The sequence below is a fragment of the Halyomorpha halys genome, unplaced genomic scaffold (assembly GCF_000696795.3).
Source record: "Halyomorpha halys isolate HHAL.00 unplaced genomic scaffold, Hhal_1.1 Scaffold42.1, whole genome shotgun sequence".
In the NCBI taxonomy this organism is placed as follows: domain Eukaryota; kingdom Metazoa; phylum Arthropoda; class Insecta; order Hemiptera; family Pentatomidae; genus Halyomorpha; species Halyomorpha halys.
The window spans coordinates 733,279-740,853 of NW_027114384.1; the positions used below are offsets into that span (position 1 = coordinate 733,279).

Here is a 7,575-nt window from a genome sequence, read left to right on the forward strand (position 1 = left end):
TAAGTAAAAGATGAAAAATTTGAGAATATAAAGAAAAAAAATTAGAAAGTGAAATTTAATATTATTATTTAAAGTTTTGATTTTTAGACCTTAAAAAAAGAATTAAAGATTTATTCATGTAAAAACAGTTTTGTAATAAAATAAATTAAAAATATATAGGTCAAAACATGACATCCTAGCCTCGTAGAAGGTCGTAAAGTTGGCATAAAAACTATGATTGGCTTAGTTTTGAAGGTCAGATGAAGAAAATTAAAATATTAAGACACTACTAAAATATAAATTACAATATCTGTGTTTACATACATACATATAGTATTACTATACACATATTACTACTATTAATATAATATCTAAGGAAGTAGTGGAAATATTGAAATATGTACTTTGTTTTTATAGACAAAATATAAACAATAAAATGTTATGTAATCAATAAAATATAATGATTGGAGAAGTTTGTCGGGGGGGGGGGGGTGCGGTCAGCAAAGAACAACATAAATAAACAAAATCATATTTATTTATTTTATGCCGACGTTTCGACCTGAGTTTCAGGTCTTCATCAGGGCTATTGCCTGACTATAGCCCTATTGGCTATAGTCAGGCAATAGCCCTGTTGGCTATAGTCAGGCAATAGCCCTGATGAAGACCTGAAACTCAGGTCGAAACGTCGGCATAAAATAAATAAATATGATTTTGTTTATTTATGTTGTTCTTTGCTGACCGCACCCCCCCCCCCGACAAACTTCTCCAATCATTAATCTACGGTCAACTATTTACACCTCAAAATATAATGATTTTGTACTTCAAGGAGGGTGCAAACATTATGTTATATAATAATAAAATTTTTTTAGGTAAATGCAAAATATAAAGGTTTAAAACTTAATTTGTAATTATTTACAATTTACAAGTGTAATTACTATCTAAAATTAATCAGTATATGAATTAAAATGCCTTTTACAAGTAAATAACATTTTTACATAGACTTAAAACATGATTAAAGAATTTTCAGTATTTTTAAGATAAATATTTATATATTTTCTGTATTATTATAGTTTTTAATTCTCAAATCAGTCGAGGATTGGAGAAGTGGTAGTGAGTGGCATTGTGGCATGTGACTAGACGCGAAAAACATTCACTTTTGTTAATAATTTGTATATCATTATATTAGAAATAGTGAACCTACGATAATTTGCCTGCGAATTAAGAGAGAGGAGAGATGTGCAGTGGTAACTGTTATACCGCCAAACCCCCACTCTTTAAAAAGTGTCTTCTCTCCACTAGGTCTGTTCCAACAACTACTTCTGACTGTAAGGAGCATGCGTACTGCGGTTTCACCTCTCCCAAATCCTCTACTGCGCATGCTCCGTACAGTTCTGGATTGTCAGAATTTGTTGTTGGAACAGATTTACTCAGTTGACTGGACTACTTTTCCTAACCAATCCTTTCCTCTCCTCTAACTACTTCGGCTATTTATAAATAGAAATTCGTCGTATCAGTTTTTTCAACACTATTTTCATTAATATGGCAAGATTATAATTTTACCATGTCAAGTAAATATGCATAGAGAGAAAACTATCCACTCTCAAATCAAAAACGTAATTATTTATGTATTTAAATTCATGAAAAAGGAGTGGTCCAATTCATGTTTCCTCTGTTATGAAAAGCCATAACTTACTGCATTTATCATAAGTCAATCCAATTCTAGGAACAAATATACCGCATTTTAAAACATTAAAATTAATAAAATTGTTCCACTAACTGTTTCACAACAAATTTAAACTTAAAAGAGGCAGTTTTTTTCTAAACACAATAATTATCAAATCTCAAAAATGTCTTTTTGGAAGATACTACATTCTAAATAGCAAATTAGAACAGAGTTGTCAATGTATTTGCCAACAAAGTAAAACAAGAAATAGTCCCAGTCAAAGATAAAGGATAACCTAAAGGAAAGGGTTTTCCCCTATTCCGAACCGGTTCCGGACTGCCTCTTGGTTTGTTCCCGGTAGAGGAGAAGCTAGGGTGGAGGGTGCATGAGTCGTTTTCCCCTACAGGCAAAATAATTTTAGACATAATATACATTGTATACCATAAATACTGATTTATCGGCAAAAAAAAAGTTTACTTTTGAATTTTATGTGAACCTAAAATAATATCATAGGCACTGGTTACTTTGAGACAACATTACTGTCTTAGAGTATAGGGAGAACCTCCAGTACTATCTTTGGAATACGTTCAATTAAAACATAAATAAATATCAGATGTGGCACCATCAAAATAAAGCAATGATAAGAAAAAAAAAGCAGGTATGTATTCTTAGAATTATTTTGGAGCGCTAAGAGGAACCACTCATTGTATATTCATGGGATGCATACCGTTAGGGAAAATGCTAAGACCTATTTAACATTTAAAAACGGCATTAACATATTTAACAAAACAGAATTATAATGGTAATAAGATAACAGAGATGGGCTAAAATTAGCTATCGTGGAAACAAATAGCTATAGTTGCCATGGATACGACCCTTATTCATGAATGAACCATTGATAAATAAATATCGTATCCATGGCAACTATAGCTATTTGTTTCCACGATAGCTAATTTAAAACAACAGTTAAATGTTTTTTATTCAGGATGACAATCCCATACCATATATTACATATAAAGGTAAGTGAAAGTAAAATCTGACCATTGCCGTAACAACAATAAAAATAAAACCAGGTTAATTTGTTTAAATAAAGCAAATAATTAAAGGTATTGGAGAAGTTTGTCGGGGAGTGCGGTCAGCAAAGAACAACATAAATAAACAAAACCATATTTATTTATTTTATGCCAAAAATATGTTAATAAATATGGTTTTGTTTATTTATGTTGTTCTTTGCTGACCGCACCCCCCGACAAATTTCTCCAACCATTAATCTATGGTCAACTATATACACCTCATAATTAAAGGTACTTAGAAAATCTTTTTATAAAAATTCATGAATGACAATTCATTTTTAAGGAGTTCTTTAGGTGTGAAAAGAATTAGCAACTTTGTTCCAGCCAAAAATTCAATAGTTTAACGAAAGCTCACTGAGCCGTGAACTATCGAATGAGATCGGAAGAGTTGGGACACTATCGATTATTTTCGATTTACCAACGACTACAGCATTCCTAATATAAGCTCTACAATTTGTTTTTTTAAATGTTACATCCCTTTTAGGCTTAACTTACATCTTCAGAAACAATCCACCAATGTACCAACTGTTTCTGCAAATACACTCCATCCCTTAGAAAATACATTGTTATTTCTGTATTATTATTATTTTTTAAAATTAAATTATTCTTTATTTATAAAATTACTATGATATAATTTAAAATAAAAAAAAATGAAAGCGAATTATTTAAAAGTACTTCAAATTAGATTAGGGGATATACTTATTTACCATTTAGCTAGGACGGGATCAAGTGCAGCACAAGGAGATGAAATATCTCTTAAGCTTTTATTTGAAGATATTACCGTTATCTGGAGATGGTACATAAACCACAATAATCAATAAAAATTGAAACATTGTACTAAATGTTTCTCAAAATACCGTGTAATTCCAAATAATGCTTTATCTATTTATATACTATATATTATATTCTATATTGGATCATTTCATATAAGATGTCAGGTTTCATAGGAAAGGTAATAAAGAAATTTATGAAGGTAATAAATTTAATAAAACATTTTTATTCAAAATATTAACCTCATTTTCCCAAACGCTTTATCAACTTTTCAATTACAGAACTAAAAAATGCCGGGTTTGGGCCATCCTTGCTCAGATGGTTAGGCCTAAGTCTGTCGTTCTGAGATCCGGCGGTTCCTTTCCGCCGTTGACTTTTTTCATTAAGTGGTGGTCCCACAAAATTAAAAAAACTAGACCCCCACCAGGGTTAGAATAGGTTGGTCACACGTAGATACACACATCAACTTCGCTGTGCTTTGCCTTTAAAAAAAAAAAAAGAAGAAAAATATCGGGTTTTGTGAATAAATGAGTCAGGAAATGCGTTTTTGGCCTGAGAATAATTTTTAAAAACTCTACCTAAGGAAATATCTTGATTTCTGAGGTAAGTTTGGCGAATAAGGTGGGTGTTGAAGGATTTCGTAAAACAGCTCGTTTACTTTCTTCACTGCCTGCCGTGGAACATGAGGGTTAGGGCTGGCGAGTACAGGCCTATTCTTATTAACCAATGCAGGTTCTTTTTTGACATGCTTTTGATGCATTGTGAATATGACTGCAGTAGGATGTGGATGTGATAGTTTCACCTTTGGGTAAAAAGGAGAAATGAATTATTCCTACCACTGACCACCACAGACACCAATATTTATTTTGGATGCAAATTTATTTTTGCCATTTGTCCCAGCCTTTTGCCGATATTTAAACACTGACCTTACTAACGCCAGTTGTCATATACAATCCACTTATCATCACACGTCATCATCTTTTTGGTATGGTAAGCAGTGAAACGGTTCAACTGCTGCCGCTCATGAGGTAACCATAGATCTATATTATTTACTTCACCAATGGTCTTTAAGTATCGTGAAACTACGGATACACTTGTATTCAGTTGTGGTTCAATTAATTTAAATGTTTGCTAAGAGTTTTCTTTCACAATAAGCAAAAGGTGGTGGTCGTCCTCTGGGTTGGTTAGCCAAATCAGTCACAAGCCAAAACTTTTCAAACCACCGGTGAATAGTCCCTTCGTTACAACACCCTTCACCGAACATCGTGGTAATGTTTCTAACAATAAAAAAAAAAAAAAAAAAAAAAAAAAAACTGCCGAGAGTACAAATTTAACCACATAAAAAAATTACGTGAAAATCGCGTGTTTCCATATTCATATTTAATGACGACATCCCAACCCACCCTAACACAGTCCTAACAACATACGCTGATGACACATGTATGCTGTCTGTAAACAACGACCCAACTAATGCATCACAAACACTACAGCCACGTATAACATCTATTGAAGAATGGTGTAAAAGCTGGAGAATCAAAATAAATCCTGACAAATCCCACCAGATCACCCTTACTCTCGGTCGTAAACCTCTGCCCTCCTGTCCTACAGTATCCTTTCTAAATACACCACTAATGCCTCTTGAACAGATTCGATACTTAGGACTCCATCTTGACAAGAGACTTACTTGGAATCCACACACAAGACTGAAACTACAAGAAACTGCTCGTAGATTCCGATTGCTACAACACTTACTTGACAAACGCTCTAAACTTCCCATTCACTACAAAATATTAGTATACACTACAATAATCAGAACAATTTGGACATATGGAATTGAGCTCTGGGGCTCCACCAAACCATCAAATTCTTCCCGCATCCAATCGTTACAATCCAAAATCCTACGTTAAATCCTTGATGCTCCTTATTACGTCACAAATAAACTCATTAACAAAGACCTTAACATCCCATTCGTTGCAGATTTGACCCAAAACAGATATGCGTCTTTTTATTCCAAACTCCTTAACCATCCTAACCCATTAATTCTTAATCTTTCATCCTTAACAATCCCTGATAATCCTCCGAGGCGTCTGAAAAGAAGATGGCCACGGGACCTTCTAATTTAAATTAATGTTTGAGGTACGATCAAGTAGTGACCACCAATGGGTGGTTCCTTCCCAAGATTTTCAAGTGTATATGAACCATACAACATATTTACCTATTGTATTATTTTGTACGGTTGTAAACTACAATAAATAAATAAATTTAAATATATATATATATTTAATGACATAATAAATAATGTGCAATCAATTGGAATGATTATAAATATTATCAAAAAATGAGAAGATTAAAAACGGCTTATTATAATATGTAAACATAACCTTAGTAAACAATAAAAATTCACTAATCCCACTTCGAATAGGTGAAATTATAATAACAAATATTTCATATGGCCCAATAAACTCATGAATATTTCGTTCCTGAGCTTCAGACTCGGCCTAACTTGGACATATTTCAAATCATGAAAAGGGCATTCTATAATAAAAATGGTATTTTTAGACATTCTTTTTTATAATTTCGACAAATAGATCATTGTTTCATTTACGAAGAATGTCGGCGATCCACGAAAAAAAAAAACCAAATGAATAATAATAACATCGCAAAACTAGAAATTAATATTCAGTTAGATTATTTATGATATGAGCTCAATTATTCCTACTTCGTCCACTAGTTTTAGTCAGAAATTAGCTAAAGTTGAAACTAATAGCTAAAATCGTCATGGAAACGATATTTATTATCAATGGTTCATTCATGAATAACTGTCGTATCCATGGCAACTTTAGCTAGTAGTTTCAGTTATAGCTAATTTATGCCTATCTCTGGTTTTTACCTCCAGCAGGGAGATAGAGAATTCCTCCATGATAACCACGCTGTTAGAAATTCTCTGTTAAAGATCGTATTTCCATGCTATTATAAATTTTATTGATTTGTGTAATATGTTTTAAATCTATTATCTATCTCATTGATTATATCTGGAATAATATATTGAATTTCACTACTCCACCAACTTTCATATTTTTATATATAAGAAGATGGTCAGGGTTGCGGTTAAAAAAAGAACAAATAGTTTACAACCATTTATTTTCCGACGTTTCGCCCCACTTTGCAGAGCTTCATCAGGGCTGTCCAAATGAATAAGTTGAACAGACTGAGACAGACAACCTGTTCAACCGATTCATTTGAGCAGCCCTGATAAAGCCCTGCAAAGTGGGGCGAAACGTCGGAAAATAAATAGTTGTAAACTATTTTTGTTTTACTTTTGACCGCAACCCTGACCATCTTCTTATATATCAATTTTTACGGTCAACTATATATACATATATTTCATATTTTTACTTTTGTTACTTTTTAACATAAATTAGATAATTTCGATTTTAATAGAATAAACGGCTTGAAACAATTTTTCTATATAGTACAATATATAGGTACGTATAACAAAATTTATTTGTTCCTGTTATTAATGATTAAAATATTAAGAATGTATTTGAAAGAGTACTTTTCACTACTTCACTTTTTCTTCTCAAGGAGAAACATTCCATCAAAAGGTGAACAAAACATATTCGATTCTCGTTTCCATTTTGTTTTTTTACTTTAACTGTATTATGTAAGAGAACAAAAGGAGGGTTTCAGAACAGAAGAAACAAAAGAAAAACTAAAAAAACAAATAACTGCACTGATTGAGATAAATAGAATATTTTGACACCGACTCAGCCTTCACCTACTAAGATAGGTCCCTTCTTTTTCTAAAACCAAATATATTTCCACCTTACTCCTGGTCCTGGCTTATCCTTATATTCAAATGTGTGCATGAGTTGTATTTTTGTATTTATTTATTTTTTGAGTATGTATTTTTTATACTTTATCCTCCTCCTTACAGAAGAGGAGTATATTTTAAATAATTTATGCATACACCATTCAAAAATCAGATTATATGCATACAATATTGCATAGTATTTCATATTAGTAATTACAAAATTGTACAGAAGAGAATATATAGAGAATTATTTATAAAAGAAAAAAAAATAATAA

General features: G+C 31.9%; 1 protein-coding gene across 2 annotated transcripts in view; it reads right to left on the minus strand.

Annotated features, from left to right (window-relative positions):
- clu (clustered mitochondria protein homolog) overlaps positions 1-7,575 on the minus strand; it is a 147,771-nt gene that overhangs the window by 126,733 nt on the left and 13,463 nt on the right. The gene's annotated exons all lie outside the window — the stretch shown is intronic.